The sequence below is a fragment of the Danio rerio genome, chromosome 20, assembly GCF_052040795.2.
Source record: "Danio rerio strain M-AB ecotype USA chromosome 20, GRCz13ab, whole genome shotgun sequence".
NCBI lineage: Eukaryota > Metazoa > Chordata > Actinopteri > Cypriniformes > Danionidae > Danio > Danio rerio.
In genome coordinates this window covers 4,793,808-4,815,810 of record NC_141040.1, presented here as the reverse complement: position 1 = coordinate 4,815,810, position 22,003 = coordinate 4,793,808, and the positions used below count along the sequence as shown (strand labels likewise).

At 36.5% G+C, this 22,003-nt stretch overlaps 1 long non-coding RNA gene across 5 annotated transcripts; it reads left to right on the top strand.

The window, feature by feature from the left end:
* Positions 1-2,761: 2,761 nt before the first annotated feature.
* On the top strand, positions 2,762-21,631 carry LOC141379522 (uncharacterized). Of its 5 annotated transcripts, none has more exons than XR_015518118.1 (4): positions 2,762-2,928; positions 17,470-17,637; positions 18,128-18,243; positions 20,252-21,631. It is a non-coding gene; the product is annotated as an uncharacterized LOC141379522 (long non-coding RNA). The 5 variants fall into 5 exon arrangements; XR_015518117.1 differs by lacking the exon at positions 20,252-21,631 and having other exon boundaries at positions 2,762-2,787; positions 2,872-2,928; positions 18,128-19,363; XR_015518119.1 differs by lacking the exon at positions 20,252-21,631 and having other exon boundaries at positions 2,762-2,787; positions 2,872-2,928; positions 17,470-17,629; positions 18,128-19,179.
* The last annotated feature ends 372 nt before the right edge of the window (positions 21,632-22,003 follow it).

The following is a 22,003-nucleotide window of genomic DNA, read 5'->3' as shown; positions in this document are numbered from 1 at the left end:
AGGAAGGAATGATGAGGTAGTTACAATAATATTACTATTTTCCTCTTGGCAGATCCTCTCCAAGTCATTAAGATTTTGAGGCCGTTATTTGACAACTCAAAATTTCAGCTCTCACTACAGATTCTCTATAGTATTAAGGTCTGGACACTGGCTTGGCCACTCCAGAACCATAAACCCACGAACGCTATTACTTGTATAGTGTGTTTTAGGTTATGTGTATAGTTAAATATTTATGTAGAGTATATGTATTGTCAGACTACCACTCCAGAATGTTTTAAAAATTCCTCTTACGTCTAGTGTTGATCATTTTTATGGTTATGTTTATTTTTGCAACACTGTGGTCCTGTGAGAAAAGACATTTCGTTTCACTGTATGTCCACACATTATACATACATTTTACTCAATACATAATGAGTCCTTATTCAAACTTAAATTAATTATGTAATTATTATATTAATTTTAGTATTATTATTAACTAATGTTTATGATTTATTTTCAATACAGTTTGCAAGGTAATATTTAGTATTTTAGTAAATATATTATATGAGAGAGCTTTAAATAAAAGTTAAAAAGTTACAATAGCTCAAAAATCATGCCAAAAATTTGCAGATTGCTCCAAAAATGTCCCCATATTCTGTTTTGCACTGGTAATAAGACATAGAAAAACTCAAGAGAGATCACATGGATATTATTCATTCATTCATTTTCCTTCGGCTTTGTCCCTTATTATCAGAGGTCGCCACAGTGGAATGAGCCACCAACTATTTCAGCATACTGTATGTTTTACGCAATGGATGCCCTTCCAGCTGCAACCCAGTACTGGGAAACACCCATACACTCTCGCATTCACACACACTCTCATACTGTCACAATCTCCACAATCATGCTCTTCACAATCACCAGTGATCTAATCCTTACAGATGGCTGGAGGACTACATATCCAGTCATGCACCGCTCACACGCACCTGTTCCAGGTTCCATTGATTACACACAGCCAGAGGATCATTATGGGCTGATTACATGGACTTTTCACCCCTTAGACTTCCATTCATATGCACGCGAATGCATCAGACCACAATTGCAAGCTCGCGCGTCAAGTCTCGCAGTTCACTGCATTGCAAGGTTCAAGCTTGGTGAACTCTGACCTGCGAAAACCCATCACTTGATGCGTGAGATTAATCGAGGATCAAACATGACCTCTCTGGAAAGAAATTTTAAATATTGACCAATCGCTCGCTTTTTTAAATGTCTAATAATCTTGTTTAATCCCGCCCCTTTTCGCAGCACCGTACGACAGAATTTAGCAAGCTTAAAATTTAGTGTGACTGCGGCATAATACAGCTCACACACACACATCTATGCTGAGTCTTGTTTTAATATTTTTGACATTATGATGCATTTTCCTTGCCTTGTTTTATAGTTTATTCCTGTCTGGAGCGTTTCAACTTTTTATTTTAATACACATTTTCCCAGTGACCGCCAATGTTCTGGTTTGCATTACTGTCTTGTCCGAGCAGGGTACTGTTTAGCTAAAATCATTGCACCGGTGACTGCGGCAAGGGTGTGCGTCCCGCCTCTATCAGATTTGCATAAACAGGCTCCCAGTAGGACTGCACCACTGCCCAGCTGCAAAGACATTTGCATATAGAACTGCGATAGGGCTCCCCGGAGTCCCCTTAGCAGCCGCTCAGCGAATAGCGGCTCTGCGGCAGCACAAATGAATTCAGAATTAAAGTCCCGCATGTGTGTCCTCTGCCAAGCCATAGAGGTGTTGACCATCAAGACCTACACATGCACACCGCGGTCTAATGAGGAAGTGATTGATTCCTGGGAAGATTGGTTAATTGATAACTTCGTTTATTTTGGGACAGACATTTTTACGGCTGACAGATGTCTTAATGATTAAAAAGACACGTTAAATCAAATAGATGATTACTCACACAAACAAGTAATTCAGCCAGAACCAAATTAAGACAGGTCCACTTCGATTAGTTTTTCTTGCAGCCTTACATTGATCTAATTACTGCACTTCGTCAGACTATTCAAACAGATATGATGTCCGATTATAAATGTTATATAAATGACATCCTGTCTACAAATAATAAACATAGTTGAAATCAGAATTAACAACCCCCCTTTGATTTTCTTTTTAAAATATTTCCCAAATGGTTCAACAGAGCAAGGAAATTTTCACAGTATGTCTGATAATTCTTCTAGAGAAAGTCTGATTTGTTTTATTTTGGCTAAAATAAAAGCAGTTTTTAATTTTATAAAAAACATTTTAAGGTCAAAATTATTAGCCCTTTAAGCTATATTTTGAGCTACAGAATATTCCATCATTACTCAATAACTTGCCTATTTACCCTAACCTGTCTAATTAACCTAGTCAAGCCTTTAAATGTCACTTTAAGCTGTATAGAAGTTCATTCATTCATTCATTCATTTTCTTGTCAGCTTAGTCCCTTTATTGAACTTATCCAGCAAGTTTTTACGCAGCGAATGCCCTTCCAGCCGCAACCCATCTCTGGGATATATATATATATATATATATATATATATATATATATATATATATATATATATATATATATATATATATATATATAAAACGGGGGTTAAAATATTGGTTAAATTCTTCTTTCAATTGGGAACACTCACCATTGGTTTTTGCATTACCTGCAATTGCATCCATCACAGCAGGGGGCGGTAATTCACCAGCAGATCCGAGAAGCTCTCTCTTCGCAACTCCCCCTTACACCAAGAAGAAGAAGCCAAGCCTCACTGTTGGTGAGCTGCTTTGATGATTGATTGTCTTATTAATTGAGTTTACTTTGGCACTTGTGAACTTTGAAACTGTTTATTTCACTTTAGGACTAATATCATCAGAGCTGCGGACGAGCTAATTCATTTGTGCTGTGTTTGTCTCAGGTATGTTTATTTACTTTTTTTGTGATGTTCTGAGTTAGCAGTAGCAAACGTGCTACACGTTGCACATGCTGAGTTATGCGTTTTGTTGTTTGCGAGTTGTATTTTTCCTGTTCTGTCGTTCCATTTCCACAAAATGCAATAATTTTGTCACTTGAGTTTTCTGTGGTGTTGAAATGATGTTATTCTGACGAGAAATGAAAAGAGGCAGTTCTGTTTTATTCTCATGTAGGTTTTATTAACATTTATAACCGTTATACTTCACAATTGTATAAGTTCAGAGGAAATGTATTACCAGCAGTTCCGAGAAGCCTCTCTGCTGACTTCAATATCACCAGAGTGAAAACGAGCTAATTCAATGGTGCTGTGTTTGTCTCGGGTATGTTTGTTTACTTTTTTTTGTGATGTTCTGTGTTAGCAGTAGCATACGTGCTACACATTGCACATGCTGAGTTATGTGTTTTGTTGTTTGCGAGTTGTATTTGTCCTGTTCTGTCGTTTCTTTTCCACAAAACGCTAATTATTTGTCACTTCCCTACTGAAAAAAACAGCTTAAACCACCCTAGGCTGGCTGGCTGGTTTAAGCTGGTTGACCAGGCTAGTTTTAGAGGGGTTTTGGCCATTTCCAGGCTGGTTTCCAGCCATTTCCAGCCTGGTCTTAGCTTGTTAGGCTGAAAAGTGACCAGCTAAAACCAGCTTGACCAGCCTAGCCAGGCTGGGTGCCTAGCCAAAACCAGCTATGTCCAGCTTAAACCAGGCTGGTCAAGCTGGATTAAGCTGGTCATTTTTCAGCCTGACCAGCTAAGACCAGGCTGGAAATGGCTGGAAACCAGCCTGGAAATGGCAAAACCAGGCTGGTCAACCAGCTAAAACCAGCCAACCAGCATAGGCTGGTTTAAGCTGGATTTTTCAGTAGGGTTGAGTTTACTGTGGTGTTAAAATGATGTGATTCTGATGAGAAATGAAAAGAGGCAGTTCTATTTTATTCTCATGTAGGTTTTATTAACATTTATAACCGTTATACTTCACAATTGTATAAGTTCAGAGGAAATGTATTACCAGCAGTTCCGAGAAGCCTCTCGGCTGACTCCAATATCATCAGAGCTGCAGACGAGCTAATTCAATGGTGCTGTGTTTGTCTCAGGTATGTTTGTTTACTTTTGTTGTGATGTTCTTTGTTAGCAGTAGCATACGTGCTACACATTGCACATGCTAAGTTATGTGTTTTGTTGTTTATAAGTTGTATTTTTCCTGTTCTGTCACTTGAGTTTACTGTGGTGTTGAAATGATGTTATTCTGATGAGAAATGAAAAGAGGCAGTTCTGTTTTATTCTCATGTAGGTTTTATTAACATTTATAACCGTTATACTTTACAATTGTATAAGTTCAGAGGAAATGTATAACCAGCAGTTCCGAGAAGCCTCTCTGCTGACTCCAATATCATCAGAGCTAGAAACGAACTAATTCAAGGGTGCTGTGTTTGTCTCAGGACAATAAAAGGAGGTGAGTGACCTACCTAACTCGCTATCCCAGTGCCTACACAGTCACACATATATTTATATATGTTAAAGGGTTCATGGCCGTTTAACATCTATAACCCTAATAAATTATAAATCACAAAGCAATAGGAAAATACCAGCAATAATAATAAAGAGCTCATTGGAATAATCTCACTACAATCAATGAACTGGAAATCAAGGAATACAATCAGCAGCACCGACTGTGACGTACATATGTCACGAAAGACTCACGTAATCCTTGATGATAGCGAGCGGCTGGCCTCTTAGCCTGCAGCAAACTCATCACAGACCATATGACACTCGTTAGAGATGTCAAAAAGACTCCGACGCTTAGTCATTTCCCATTTGCAGGCGTCGAGTGAGAGACACCAGTTTAACTAGCTGCCAGGTTGGCAAGCCAAGTCTGTAGAGGATTCCCATTGAAATGTTTACCCTGATTCCCATCTGAGGAAACGGGGGGATCATCTCACAGACGAGCCCATTAACGGATGTATTGTGCCCAGCCACGTTAGCTTTGGAACGCGCCGAGGAGTGGAGCGTGCCAAAAGAATCAAACAGCACCATGCCAACAGGAGGCCCAGCGGACCTGCACGCGGATAGAAAGCGATAAGAGTCATTAAAAGGCAACTGAAGCATCAGAATGCCAGAAAACAGCATGAAAGAGTCCTGTAAAACAAATGTTTTTACAGCCACAGGTCCTTTGTGTTACAAGGGTTTACTTTTAACTTATCTATCTATCTATCTATCTATCTATCTATCTATCTATCTATCTATCTATCTATCTATCTATCTATCTATCTATCTATCTATCTATCTTCAAACTGTTTCTATCTATCTATCTATCTATCTATCTATCTATCTATCTATCTATCTATCTATCTATCTATCTATCTATCTATCTATCTATCTATCTTCAAACTGTTTTTATCTATCTATCTTCAAACTGTTTTTATCTATCTATCTATCTATCTATCTATCTATCTATCTATCTATCTATCTATCTATCTATCTATCTATCTATCTATCTATCTATCTATCTATCTGTCTATCTGTCTATCTATCTATCTATCTTCAAACTGTTTCTATCTATCTATCTATCTATCTATCTATCTATCTATCTATCTATCTATCTATCTATCTATCTATCTATCTATCTATCTATCTATCTATCTATCTATCTATCTTCAAACTGTTTCTATCTATCTATCTATCTATCTATCTATCTATCTATCTATCTATCTATCTATCTATCTATCTATCTATCTATCTATCTATCTATCTATCTATCTATCTATCTATCTATCTATCTATCTATCTATCTTCAAACTGTTTCTATCTATCTATCTATCTATCTATCTATCTATCTATCTATCTATCTATCTATCTATCTATCTATCTATCTATCTATCTATCTATCTTCAAACTGTTTCTATCTATCTATCTATCTATCTATCTATCTATCTATCTATCTATCTATCTATCTATCTATCTATCTATCTATCTATCTTCAAACTGTTTCTATCTATCTATCTATCTATCTATCTATCTATCTATCTATCTATCTATCTATCTATCTATCTATCTATCTATCTATCTATCTATCTATCTATCTGACATATTTGACATGCAAAAGTCTATTTATTGTACGTTACATTAAAACCAAACGTACACCTTCATTTTGACATTTACCATGTGCAAATGATCTACATTTTGGTCTTACACAATGTAGAACAGCATATTTCCTGACACAACCAACATTTTTTATCCTAAAAAAACGCAATTGAATATATATATTTAATTTATTACATTGTATTTTATTTATTTTTTTCATACCAAAGATGAAACACTAAGCTCATACGATCCTCGAACCCGGGGCTCCATTCTGTTGCAAGGCGAGAGGGGAGTTTGAGCTCAGGTAGATCTTGAAAACTCCACTCTCATAGTGATAGCACTGATAGTAGTTGCTCTTTAAAGAGAGAAGTACTTGGTGGGTGCATGTCTTCTTCTTTGGCCTTAGTCCCATATGATTGCTCTTTTTGGAACAAGTCCTCCATTTTTAGACTTGTCCATATGATAATGACTTTTTTTACACTTTCTGGCCGACCTGTCGTATGGGCCTGTCACACTCATACCCTACAGACAATTTAGCCTACCCAATTCACCTGTAGCATGTCTTTGGACTGTCGGAGAAACCGGAGCACCCGGAGGAAACCCACGTGAACTGCAGGGAGAACATGCAAACTCCACACAGAAACGCCAACTGAGCCGAGGTTCGAACCAGCGACCTTCTTGCTGTGAGGCAACAGCACTACCTACTGCGCCACTGCTTCGCCTTGGTAGGAGCATGTCTATGGTGTTGATTTAGATTAGTCAATAAACTTAGGTTGCATGTTTTTGGATGGTGGGAAGAAACCGGGGGACCCGTGGGAAACCCACGTGAGCATGGGGAGAACGTGCAAACTGCACAGAAATGTCGGCTGGTTTGATAAAGACTATAACCGGAGATGTTCTTGCTGTGAGGCAATAGTGCTAGGCACTGGGCCACCATGCCACCCATCTAGGAAAGGAGGAGGAGTAGGGGTGGAAGGGGGCATTCTTCAAAACGAAGATGGCTGTGATACGTAACCCAGGGTATTTATAGTAGCTTAGGACAGTGGTTCTCAAAGTGGGGGTCGGGACCCCCCGAGGGGTCGTGGGACAATCAAGGGGGGTCGCCTGGTGATTTCAAAAAATCTATTTTTTTTAAACATAAGAATTACCATAGGTTATCCATAACCTACTGAAGAGAAAAAAAATTGTCGTCTGTAGTTACTATATGCTTTATAGTTACTATATAGTTACTATAGTAGCTTATAGTTACTAGTTCTATTGGAAAGTGACCCATGGGGTAATTACATTATATTAAAGACACAGCAATAGCGTCAGAAGCAGCAGATTGATTTTATAACACCAGGTTAAACTTTCTGGTCCATTTACAGCACTGATATACATTGAAAAAATTAAAACAAGAATAGACTTGTGTCTATTAGTGTGTGTGTGCCATTGCATTTATAACCACTGTATATATAACAACCTGAGAGGAAATTGGGGGTCACGAGTCACTGGCATTGACATTTTGGGGGTCGCTGGCTGAAAAGTTTGGGAAACCCCTGGCTTAGGAGACGTCTGATTGGTGCATTGTAAATTGGATAATGCGGGTCCAGCTGCAAGCAATCATTAGCACGTGATCCTTTCGAAAATAGTTTATAAATAAACTTCGCTTAGTGGTACACTGTGTAACTACAAAAAAAAGTCAAGCTTTTTAAAGACTCTTTTCGTCTTCAAAAAAAAAATGGAGTGTTCCTTAAAGAACTGTTCACTTATCAGATCCAAAATTGGTTCCATTGAAGCCTAAAATGATCACATCACTGTGAAAACCCTTATCTGGAGCCTCGTGTTTTTAAGAGTATAGGTGAAGGAGCGTCCGACTGGCGCACACACAGCATGATCTGCAGTTGAGATTCTGCAGACAGAGGAGATGGGATTGAGACTCTTGATTGCTCCTGCGCTGCGGGCCGAGACTGAGGCATTGATATTAACGACATCGGTCTCCGAGCGCAGGCCTCTGGGCTCATGTTATTTGCCTAATATGTTCTGCTGGAAATCTGCATTGTGTTGGAGCCATTGAACTGCACAGAAAAGAGAGATCAATATAATACGTTTGGCATCAAGCCAAAATGATCCCGACAATGCCAGAGACGGGCATTCGGATTTAGCCGTGCATATCGCCACTTTTTTTTTTTTTTTTGGAAGTGGGGGAAGGGAGGAAATAATTCAGCATGCGTTGCCAGAAAGGCTGGGCCTGATGGGTTGGGTGCCACATGGGCTGGCAAATTGGCTTGGCGATCAGACATGGCGCTCCATTCAGGAGCAGAGATGAAAGAGAGCAAAGCTGCGCTAATTTACAGAATAGTCTTTCGCCAGGGCAGACGGAGCGCTTCAGGCCTTGAGGAAACTCACCTCTCATTACTGCTCTTTCTTCATCAACATATTAGTTTTTACAAAGAACAAGATTAACTGCTCATTATGTTTTTTTTTATATATTAATGGTTCATTACCAGGATTATGACGATTTCAGGAAAAGCTGATTAGGTTGTAGCATTTAACTCTGATTGGCTCAGCAAACTATCTTACAAAAGAGAAAGTGCTTCAAAAAGTGTTTTTTTGTTGTTGTTAATAGTGAGTTACAGACTTTTATCGTAAAAATAAATTAATAATATTATTATTGGGGTAGCATGGTGGCCAGTTGGCACATCTGTGTGGAGTTTGCATGTTCTCCCCTTGTTGGTGTGGGTTTCCTCTAGGTGCTCCGGTTTCCCCATAGTCCAAAGACATGAGATATAGGTAAATTGAATGAACAAAGGCCCGTTTACATTAAATGCCAGTTAAATGTGACCCAATTCTGATTTTTTGCTTGTATGTGAGACAGATCGGGTCTGTTCTACGACAATGATAACAAGAAAAAAACAAAAAAACGTAACTCACGCATTCAGATATTCAGAGATTGGTCTCAGGCCTTCTTCATATGTGCAAATAACATAGATATAAATCGGATGTGTGACAATGCGACTATCATGTAAACAGGCAGATCGGATTTATTGAGGCATTCGTTATTGTACATCAATAAACTTGCGACTATGTAGTACTTCTCTGCCAGGGGCAATTTTAGGAATTTCACTTAAGGTAAAATTTTTATATATATATATATATATATATATATATATATATATATATATATATATATATATATATATATATATATATATATATATATGTGTGTGTGTGTGTGTGTGTGTGTGTGTGTGTGTATGTGTGTGTGTATATATATATATATATATATATATATATATATATATATATATATATATATATATATATATATATATATATATATATATTAGGGCGATCAAAATTAGTGCGTTAATTGACGTGATTAATTTGAAAGATTTAACGCGTAAAAATTATTTTTACGCAAATAACGCAGTTGCAGTTTTTTTATTTCCTTTTGTGGCCGTCATGTGTTCAGGGCCGGCGCGTCCATAGAGGTGACCTAGGCGGCTGCCTTGGGCAGCAGAATAGCGAGCGATTTCATTTTATTTATTTTTTACATTAATTCGGCCTTCCATAGGAATAAAACGACATGATTGCTCCAATTCAGGTGTTTCATTATTAATGTTTAGACTTTAACTGCAGTTCAGCAGTTTACTCTCATTCAGCAAATTTTCATTCAGGATGTTTAATGGAATGTAATACCGCATGGGGAACGGAAAGGGAAAACCTCTGCATTTCAGGACTCGCGTGGTCATTTAAGATAATCAAAAATCGCTGTTTACATGGTCGACTCTTGATCAGTGTTACTTTAATCATCAAAGCTGAGTATTGGTGTCTATGTGAATGAAAGTGCCAGATGAATTCGCAAGCAGTCAAAAACATTTATCTGCCCTTAAGCTGCGTCCCTCAAAAGAGTTTCCACTCTTTTGTAATGCGTCTGCATAACGTCCCTCTGTCAGAATCCTTGCTCGTTAAATGCAGCCATACTTCTGAATGCTTAGTTTGAGCAAATTTGATGAAGGCGATCGTGCTTGTTGATGAATCTGAAGGGATCCCTCTCGCTCACCGGCACTGCACATGTTGTCTCTGTGTGTCTGTGTGTGTGTGTGTGTGTGTGTGTGTGTGTGTGTGTGTGTGTGTGTGTGTGTGTGTGCGTGCGTGCGTTTGTATTCCACTTAGAATCCAACATGGAAAGCATTTTTGTTTGTAATTGGCATGGATTGATTTGAAATTTAAATGGCACTTACCAGCCTGTGTTTTTACTTCTATAATAAATATGGCATTTCATGATTAATCATGATTAATTACGTTTCGTGATTAATCATGATTATTTACAAGAAAAGTGTGATTAATCACGTTATTTTTTTTAAAATCATTTCACAGCCCTCATATATACAGTTGAAGTCAGAATTATTAGCCCCCCTAAATTATTAGACCGCTTGTTTATTTTTTCCCCAATTTCTGTTTAAGGGAGAGCAGATTTTTTCAACACATTTCTAAACATAATAATTTTAATAACTCATTTCTAATAACTGATTTATTTTATCTTTACCATGATGACTGTAAATAATATTTGACTAGATATTTTTTAAGACACTTCTACACAGCTTAAAGTGACATTTAAAGGCTTAACTAGGTTAATTAAGTTCACTAGGCAGGTTAGGGGAATTAGGCAAGTTATTGTATAACAGTGGTTTGTTCTGTAGATTATCGAGAAAATATATAGCTGATACGGGCTAATAATTTTGTCCCTAAAATGGTTCATAAAAAATTAAAAACTGCTTTTATTCTCGCTGAAATAAAACAAATAAGACTTTCTCCAGAAGAAAAAATATTATAAGACATACTGTGAAAACTCTGTTAAACATCATTTGGGAAATATTTAAAAAAAGAAAAAAAAATTCGAAGGGGGCTAATAATTCTGACTTCAACTGTGTATATATATATATATATATATATATATATATATATATATATATATATATATATATATATATATATATATATATATATAATTTTTTAAAGTATTTTTAAAGTGTTTTATCCATTTTTATTCATTTCCAGGAGGAAAATCTGATTGGGTTATATTCAGCATTTAACCCTGATTTATATGACAAATCCTTTATTAATATTGAGTATTTTATTTAATCAGATTGTCTAGTTTGTTTGTATACACTTGTTTTATTATTATTATTAATATTATTAGTTAAGGAATTAAAGGCAGATTCTTTTCACGTTTATTAATGGTACATTAACAGGAATGTGGATTTTCTGGAAAAGCTGCTCAAGCTATCCACTCACTCACACACATCCGTCCTCTTTTGCCTCTAGAAAAGATCACTAATACGCTGCTTTCATCAGATAGTCCCATGCTAATTTAATTTGTTATGCTAAAATAAAAGACATTCAAATTACAGTTTAACAGCTGACCCTACTGCTTTTTTCCCCCCACCCCGATTTCTTTTCAGCGAGACTTTCAAATGTTGTCGCGGACTGCGCACGAGTGCAGATTAATTCGTCAGCGGGGGCCCTGTCAGAGTGAAACAGTTGGGGGAACGCTGTGTGAATTCTCGTCCCAGCACTCACACACCCACCGGGCTCCCGCAGCCTCTCTGAGAGCCCCGCAGGAGAACCAGATTAAAAATGACAATCACCGCGCGCGTCGCCTCCCTTCGCAGGAAATGCAGGTGTCTTTGTTGAAAGACGGGCGCGCTACAAAAGCTTCTAATTATCTGCAGTTATTTTGTCAGTTGCCGGCGTGACACAGCTCTCTTAGCCTCCTTTCGCAGTTGGCGCCTTGTTTTTACACACATTTTGAGACATTTTTAAGACTGTGGAAGATAAGGTTGTTTTATTAAAGAGCGTTCTGTTACCTTGATGGATAAATACAAGTTGTAGCCTACAGCGTGACATTTAGGAGGTGGTTGGTGCAGTGTTTTGTACTGTATAGTATTTGGTTGAGTTATATATTTAGGATTTAATTATAACTGGTTTAGCAAGTTTTTTGAAGGGAGTGAATGAATGTTTCAAAAGGAAATAAAGGTTTCTCATGCTTAGGTAGAGAGCATTGAAAGATAGGGGAGTACAGAGCAATGCACACTATGTAGGGACCTGTCAGTCAGAACACAGTTCATGCATGGAGCTCTTCTAAAGCTTTGTCTTTTGAGTCCAAGCCAAGACTTAAGTCTTTAAAGTGGAGTCTAATTCAAGAGTTTCAGTCCAAGTCACATCCCAAGTCTTTTCCCAGCTGGCGCAGGACGTCAAAATGGCGTCAGATTGACGTTGTACCCTACCATCATGGGATGTTGCATTTTGTTTGGAAATGAAAATCAGACTGACATCAGATTGCAGTTTGGTTACTTTTCGATGAAACCTAAAATCAACCAAATATCAACGTCTAATGATGATAGAGCTTGATGTCATGTGGACATTACCACTATGACGTCTATCAGGCGTTAGATTTTGGTTGCCATACCTGGTGAATAAATGTCAGCATCTATCGTCAATATGACTTTGGTTTAAGATGTTGGCTTAACGTTGGATTTTGGTCGCTTTCCAACACAACCGAAAATCAACCAAATATCAACGTCTAATGATGATAGAGCTTGATGTTGTGTGGACGTTACCACTATGACGTCTATCAGACGTTAGATTTTGGTTGCCATATACCTGGTGAATAAATGTCAGCATTTATTGTTAATATGACTTTAGTTTAAGATGTTGGCTCGACGTTGGATTTTGGTCACTTTCCAACACAACCTAAATCAACAAAATGTCAACGCCGTTTCACGTTTTTATTGGGCGTCAAAATAACATTGATGCTGGCGACCTAAATCTAACCTAATATTAATGTCTTATGACGTTGCGTGTCTGCTGGGTTATTTTTAGAGGCATTTCTTTCAGCTAATTCTTAACATTGTATGTGGTTAAATCAGTGTATAAATATTAAAGCATATTACTTCTAGCCTAGATTGGCATTTATTCTTCTAATAAAGCACACACGCCTTTGATGGAATCATCCATTTAATTTTATATTTGATTTACATTTACAGTCAAAGTCAGAATTATTAGCCGTCCTAAAATACTAGTCCCTCTGTATATTTTTTTCCCCCAATTTATTTTTAACGGAGAGACTTTTATAAGACATTTCTAAACATATAAGTTTTAATAACTCATCTTTAATAACTGATTTCTTTTATCTTTACCATGATGACAGTACAGAATATTTTACTATATATTTTTTTAATCAAAATACTAGTATTCCAATTTAAACGTTTAACTAGGCAGGTTTGGGTAATTAGGCAAGTTATTGTATAATAATGGTTTGTTCTTTAGACTATCGAAACAAATATTGTTAAGGGGGTTAAAAATATTGACCTGAAAATGGTTTCAAATAATTTAAAACGGCTTTCATTCTTGCTGAAAAAAAACAAATAAGACGTTCTCTAGAAGAAAAATATGATTGGAAATGCTGTGGAAAAAATTTCTTGCTCTGTTAAACATAATTTAGGAAATTTTTGAAAAAGAAAGAAAAAAAATTCCCAGGAGGGCTAATAATTCTAACTTACTTTAACTCTACATTTTATTCACAGTACAATTGATCTAAAACATTTCCTTTTAAATAGAGCATCTGAGCGCTGAAACATTTAAAACTAAATGAAGTTATCTTCCTATGAAATAATAAATAGCCTGACAATAATACTTTTGTTAGATTTTATTTAAATTTTAGCAAATACAAACAAGAACAGAGTGAGAATGAGGTAAAATCTGAAAATGGGGTAAAAATCTCAAGAGCTTTTCTTTTTCTGGATTGCTTTTGAAAACACTGTCGGTTGGGTCTAGAGAAGTGAGTGGGTGCTGGTCAAGCGCTGTTTTTTTTAAACATTGTTAGTTGGATTTAGGGAAAGAGGTGGGCGGGACAATTGTTGCTTTTGAAAACACTATTGGTTGGGTTTAGGGAAGGAGGAGGGTGGGTCAGTCAGTCAGTCGACAGAGGCCTCTGGTAGATTTACACGAGAATGGCATCGTGAGAGAAGTTTAAAACTCTCAAAAAGTGTAAACAATGGCCTCTGGTGGTCTGCAAAAACAAAAACTGCAAATAACCGTACCTCCTGGGACATATTTGGTGGTCTTCAGAAATGTATATGGGGTACATTTTCAGAATGAGCCTGGTCGTATTTCAGCTTTTGTACAAATATGTACAACATGCTGTATGTAGGACCTATCATGATGCAGCGCATGAGTATACAGCCTCAGGAAAGGACAACTGAAGTCCTGAACAAAGGAAACTGTGCAAACTCTAAGAAAGTTTTCTAGGCAAAAGGTATGCTTAGAGGTGCAAATTACAAGGTGCAAATCTAATGTGTGAACTGCTCTGTCTCTCTCTGCAAAGATCATTTTCACATCTCTGTGACATTGAGAGTGAAAGTTTAGAACAGAAAATACTTTACAGCAGAGAAGATTAGTTAGTTGATTTTTATATTACTTTACATTCATGTTTTTAATAAAGCATTTCTTTTTTTGGGTAATTTATTCTGTGGTTAAATTGTATTAATATGTCACAATGTTATTGTTTTTAGTATATTCTTATATCAGTATATAAAACTATTTATTTATTTATTTCAGTAATGAAAAGAACTTTTAAAATATGTTAATCCCTAAAGTTTAGCATTAAACTAAACAATGCAAAAAAAAAAAAAAAAAAAAAAAAAAAAAAAAAAATATATATATATATATATATATATATATATATGTAATATTTTTTTGCATTGTTTATATATATATATATTATAAGCGTAAGTCAAGTCAGACTTGTTTCTTGAACATGACAATGAGTTCACTGTATCACTCTTTTGGGATGTGGTGGAACGGGAGATTCACATCATGAATGTGCAGCAGACAAATCTGCAGCAACTGCGTGATGCTATCATGTCAATATGAACCAAAATCTCTGAGGAATTTTCCAGTACCTTTTTGAATCTCTGCCAAGAATGATTAAAGCAATACTGAAGGCAAAAGGGTATCCAACTTAGAACTAGTAAGGTGTACCTAATAAAGTGGCCGGTCAGTGTGTATATATATATATATATATATATATATATATATATATATATATATATATATATATATATATTTAAATAAAATGTAATTAAAATTAAATGTTCAATTTATAAAACTAGCTATTTTTTCAACATCTTCTGGAACTTCTACTACATTCAAACACTTCTGGAACAGTGCAAACACAAAGCGGAGCAACATTGGACTTGGTTGTTTAATATTGTAAATATAAATATACATGGATCATTTATGCCATCTTAGCATCTGTACTATAATGCTTAATCCTTTTTTTTTACTGTTCAGAATTTACACTGAGGATAGCCACAGTCTATTTTGACTATTAGGATTTATTTTTTTACTTTTACAAGAGACTGTTGCTGCCATCCAGAAAATATACAAAGAATCATAAACCATTCTCCTTTAAAAGACACTTCAGTCACCTGTCTTTCTTCTCAGCCTCCCACTAAATGTGCTGAACACATACTCAGACAAACAGTCTGTTGAACTATTTATTGAGTGTTGGTTCTTTTTATATTCATCTAATATGAGAGACTGTGATGTTTACTGGTTTTATGTCATGCTAAATAAACACCGCCTGCACCAAATGTGACTTTGCAACCCCACATTTAGTTTAGAAACAAAGCCAATGTGGAATTTTTAAAATATAATAAACTACCTAAATGTACTAGTTGTTCAGTCCACTGATTTGTCCATTAATTTTGTCCCATCATGCCCATTTTTTATCATTACATGATAAGGTGATGCACTGCGTGTATGCTTTACTAAAAAGATAAATGTTTATTCTAGTTTTGAACTATCAGAGTGTGTCTGAGCCTCGGATATTGTCAGGAAGGCTATTAAAGAGTTTAGGAACCATAAATGAGAAGGCTCGACCTCCTTTAGTTGACTTTGATGTTCTGTTTACTACCAGAAGCCCTGAGTTTTGAGATTTTGAAGAACGGATGGTGTAGCGCCATCTAACGTCAAGGAGTGATTTTGCGTACACTTCTGCTTGACGGCAGTGAAAATCGCTTGGGTTTGAATGCGAAAAACGTCTCGTAAAACGCTGATGATAAGCGCAAATGAAAAGCGTCCCGGTGTGTAGGAGCCTTCAGATGGAACAAGCATGTACGAACAACAAACTTAACATGGTTATTAAAACGCAAAGCTCTATCAAAGATGACACCCAGTTTTCTAATGTCACAGCAATTTGAAGATGACAAACCCCCCCAAAACTTGCCTAATCATTGCAGCATCATTTAATCATGCTATGGCTTTTCTGACAGCTTTTGGACGGACACTTCTGAGAGTCTAAGATTACATAATTTGTTAACGTAAATTATGCTAAAAATGTAAGCTCAAGAGTTCACACTTAGCTGATTGATTATAAGCTAGTTTGGCATGCTGTCCCGGGAGAGAGCCCGAAGCTCAAAAAGGTCCTTGAGCCCTGGGCTACCTCCCATTTACAGGGCGAGAGGGGAGCCTTGAGCTCAGGTAGATCTCGACAACTACCCCTTGATGAGTTGATGACTAATGCTGCGTTCACACCAGACGTGTAACGCGCGTCAAGCGCGAGTGATTTACATGTTAAGTCAATGCAAACGCGCGAATAGACATCCTGTGGCGCGATACGCGTGAATGGTGCGGGGCGAATTGAGCGTTTTGCGCGTTTGACGTGCAAACTGAAAAACAGCGTCGAAGACTGTTTTTCTCTCGATTTCGAAAATCTGAACTTCAGCGTACATTCTCGCCGCGTTAACCAATCAGAAGCTTGCTCTTGTGGGGGCGTGATTGTGACGTAGAACCTGTTGTAGGTGTTCAGAGGGAAATCCTCCATCCTTCACCGACAACAGTTCATCAATCTCGGCTTGGCTCAGTCAGAAGCACCGCTGAAAGCCTCCGTCATCCAGGTTAAGTTTCTGGAGGATTTTATAAGCTCACAGAGCTGGATGCACCTCTGAAAGAATGTAGTGGACCCAGACACGACCCTAAACGTATCAACGCTGTTTTTCTGTCTTCATAAAGCACATAAACACTGTTATTTTCTTCATAAAATCCATGTTAGCCATTTAGCTATGAAGCTGGAGTCTTTGGGCAGACAGAAGCCCTGCTCATCACGCGAATCCGTGTCTATTCTGATCTGAATTTGACACGCGAACGAAGCAGGGTTTGACGCGTATGAAGCGAGTAAACTCAAATGTTCACACGGCTATTTACGCATGAATAGCGCGATTTATCTGCGCGTTCCATGTCTGGTGTGAACACAGCATAAAAATTAAATGCTATGAAGAGATATGCTGCAGGATGAGAGATTGACTGTCGTGCAAAATTTAGATTGATCAGTTCACTTCTGGTGCATGTTTTTGGAATTTGGCAGGATACCGGAGGACCTGAAAACCCACGCGAACACGGGAAGAGCATGCAAACTACACACGGAAACGACCACCGGCCTGTTAAAAGACTAGAACCGGTGACGTTCTTGCTGTGAGGCAACAGTGATAACCACTGGGCTACTGTGCCGCCCTATGGAGGAAAAGGTGAAGAGGTATGGGTGGAAGGGGGGGGGGGGGGGGGGGGGGTTCTTCAAATCGAAGATGACTGTAGTGAAAAACCCTGGCTCTTTATAGTGGGTTACTGATTGGTGGATCATGCATGCTAATGCAGAACCAGCCGTGTTCAATCATAATCACGTGATCCTCTCGAAATTAGTTAATGAATAAACTTACTGAATACTTAATGAATAAACTTACTGAACTGTATATAATTAGTAACTCTGTATATCTTGTGACAATCATATTTAAACACACAGCTTTATGACCAAAGCTCTACAGTTTTTACTATGAAGCTAAAACAACATGTATAATTTAAAGTAATACCATCATGACTGAGACATAAGCAAATAAACGTACAATGCTAACTGAGAAGGACATTTCTGGACCATCTGTGATTGAGCTACAATGTTTAGAATGAGTGACTAAGCCATGACGTTTATGTTTTTAAGCATCTTCAAGAAACAAAATATTTGTCTGCTCTAGTAAGAAATCGCTGACGACTGCTAGCCTGGAACAAACAAAACGTCAAAATGACGGCTAACAGGATCCTCTCCCAGCTCCGCGGCATCCCGTCTCCACAACTTTCTCATTGGCTTTCTGTAAACTGCGCTCCAGCTCATCCCAGGGGAAATCAGTTTAACATTACTGTCAGTGTCGTCCTTGGAGGGCCATGGAAGCGGGCCCCTACCCATATGCAGATGGCTAATGCAACGCCGCTAATTCACTCTCAGTGTCATGTTCAGTCCCCCGGCGTGTCATTGGGGGAGTGCATTGGCCTGCAGGAAGTGAGGAACTTGTCACCGGGATGAATAATACAATAGAGGGGCATCTTTACATGGTGTACGACGCAGCGTTTCTGCACTCATTGGGGAGCTGGAGCAGGCGGCTGTGGACGTCACGTTGTGCGGGTGGCTCTCTGAGTGGAGATAGTACAACTCCACGACCTGATTTTGCAGGGTTAGACACGTTCCTAGGTCAACAGTTACTTTTTTGTCAACAATAATGGTTTTAAGATAGTTATTTCTGCGCATTTGTGAAGCTTGTCAGTAGGAAATGTCAGTTTACATTTTTAAAATATTATGTTTAATGGTAATTGGCTTTATTTTGATGGTCTCTATTGCTCATTTTGTCGACTAAATTGCATAACTACATGCCAATTACTTCTCATTTAAGTATTAGCAGACTGTCTGCTTAATATCTGCTGATACGGCTCCTTTAAAAGACGTTTAACTGACTCTAAGAAACTTTGCAAGTACATGTCAATTTACACTAACCCTAACCCCAACCTAGCAGTCTATTCATAATCTAATGAGAATTAGTTGGCATGTCGATGCAATGTAACTTAAATTCAACAATGCATCGAAGGGACCATCAAAATAAAGTGATACCATTAGTTGTAATGATTAAGTTAGATTTTTGTATGCGCAATGAGACCAGTTCGTCTGGATGACATTTAGAAACAGGAAGAGCTGAGACGGACTAAATCCAGAAGAACTGTGATAACATCTTCAAGAAAACCACCATTTTCTCTTCTTAAAAAATATAAGTGGCCTAGCTTAGATCATTAAACTACATTCTTGTCTGAAATATCCCACATGAAACAAATGAAAGATTACTTTTATTTATAGTGAACACTATAAAGTGTTTTTGAACCATACTATAGTAAAACACATGGATTAATCTGTCTAATTATTTGCTGGTCAGGGTTTATTTCATAAATATATGTAATATTTATTTTTTTTATATTTAATATTTTTTTTAAATTTGCTTAAATCTCCTGTGATGTTCTATATGACAAAAAAAGGGAAATTGGAACTTGTAATGCTAAAGTTGCTCTGGTAATGCATCTAGAGTAGGGGTGGCCAAACTTTTTCTTATGAAGGGCCAAAAATATCACTTGATTGAGGCTAGTGGGCCGAATGTAAATATAGTTGCCATGTGTAATTTCCTTATTTATTTAATAACTTTTAAAGAATAACTAGAAAACATTGCTTTATATTAACTAATATAGTATATTTTTAAATTAGTTATTACAGTAAAAACAGTTTTTTAATATTTATAACAGAATGGAGTAACACTAGTTTTTACCTTGATTTGCTCACTGATGTCTTCTTCGTAGTCCTCTATCCATCAAGTGACAGTATTCATTTTAAAAACTCAGATTAATTTACAGCATATATCTTCAGTTTGCTTTTTTTGTGACTCAGCAATAAAACAAACAAAAAAGGTTACGTCAAATTGGAAATGATGATCTGTTAAAGGCATTCTCCCTAACTATCTCCATCCTTCTCACTCTCTCCTCTCAGATGGGATGGTGGGCCAAATCAACGGTTACAATGGGCCAACTTTGGCCTGCAGGCCCTATTTCACTGCAAAAAATGCTTTTCTTGCTTAGATTTTTGGTCTTGTTTCTAGTCTAAATATCTAAAATTTCTTATATTAAGAAGCATTTTCTAGACAAGCAAAACATATTGTCTTGTTTTGAGAAATAAAATGCCAAAGTTAGTTTTTCCTTAAAACAAGTAAAATAATCTGCCAATGGGGTAAGCAAATTAATCTTGTTTTTTTTTTTTTGACGTAAGAATATTTTGCTTACCCCATTGGCAGATTATTTTGCTTGTTTTAAGGAAAAACTCACCTAATTTTGGCATATTATTTCTGAAAACAAGACTATATGTTTTTCTTGTCTAGAAAATGCTTCTTGATTTTTATATTATAATGATATTTGTACTAGAAACAAGACCAAAAATCTAAGTAAGAAAAGCATTTTTTGCAGTGTTGGGCATCTCTGATCTATAGTAATATAAATAAATGACCCAATACTGTACTTTACTAAGTTTACTGTATACATTAAACTACAATACACCACAATTTACTGCAGTAAAGTATAGAGTACTATGCTTTACAGTTTATTAGTTCACTGTAGCTTACATGCAGTCATTAAAGTGTTGTGAAAACAATTACATGTATAATACACTCTAGTATTCTTCAAAAACACTCTGAAGCACTATAGTATTTTATATACAAGCTAACCTACACCTAATCCTAACCGTACACATAAATTATTCCTGAGGTAAATCAAAGGCGAGGTATGCTGCAAACCCTGATCGTAAACCTAAACTTAAACCTCAAATATGATTGGGTGAGTGGAATTTGACGAAAAATACACTATATTAAATTAATTCTAAATTTAGACTAGAAAAACGAATCCCTACCCTAAATTAATCGTAAAGTCTGACGGGAATATAGATAAATAACAGAAGCATCTCTCCCTGATTGTATGGCATAAACGTACCGGTATTTGGCGTATTTGACATAAACTCTAAACTTATACTTCAAATTTGATTGGTTGACTGAAAAGATGTTTCACCAAAGATGTTAATCCAGGAACGTCGATGTCAAAAGGTGTAATTTGAGCAAAGTCTCTGAAACTTCCCTACTAGAAATCTTGAGGAGGGTCTGTTTTGGCCTATGGGGGGCGCTAGAGTACACCATTTGAGTTGTGAGGGTAATCTTGTGGAACCGTTCATTTTGTACACTTGAAGACACACACAATCACACACACGTTAATATATCCTCCTCTTTTGAAAAAAAAGCACATTTTTATGCCTTTCTCTCTCATAATCAAACTCTACATGGCCCGCCGTCAGGTGAGAAGTTACTCTATCAGCTACAACTGTAGTTCATATCAAGTCAAATGCTGATGTGTAATGATAATGTTAGTACGTTTTACTGCTATGCTCTCTTGGTCTGATTTATTATTATGTCTGTTTTTGTTCATAGTGTTTTTGATGTCACTGTGAGTAAATGAGTTTGCCTTTTTTAATGTTCAGTCATTTTATTTATTTTAATATTTTAATTCTGTTTACAAAAAAGGTGTTTCTACATTTGAAAATGATCAATAAATGCAAATTTTTATACAAATGTTTTATTGTACACATTTATCTTGTTTTCTGTATGAATGTGGACAAAATAAACACTTAAATAATATTAACAGTTGCTTTATTTAAATCTTTTCTGTTTTTATAAAAGCTTGATGTTTGTTATAAAGATTGTTTTTACAATATTTTCATTTGATTTTCTTATTGAAATAATAATAATTTAATAAAATAATTGCTGTTGTTTCTGTTAGATTCTGGCAGGAGATAAACTTACTTTTTAAATTGTTTTTCTCCCACCAGCATATTGTTTTCATAAAGTAAACAAACAGTTATAATTTTTCCCTATATATATATATATATATATATATATATATATATATATATATATATATATATATATATATATATATATATATATATATAAGGCAGAATTACTAGCCCCCCTCTCTCCCCCATTTCTGTTTAATGAAGCAATTTT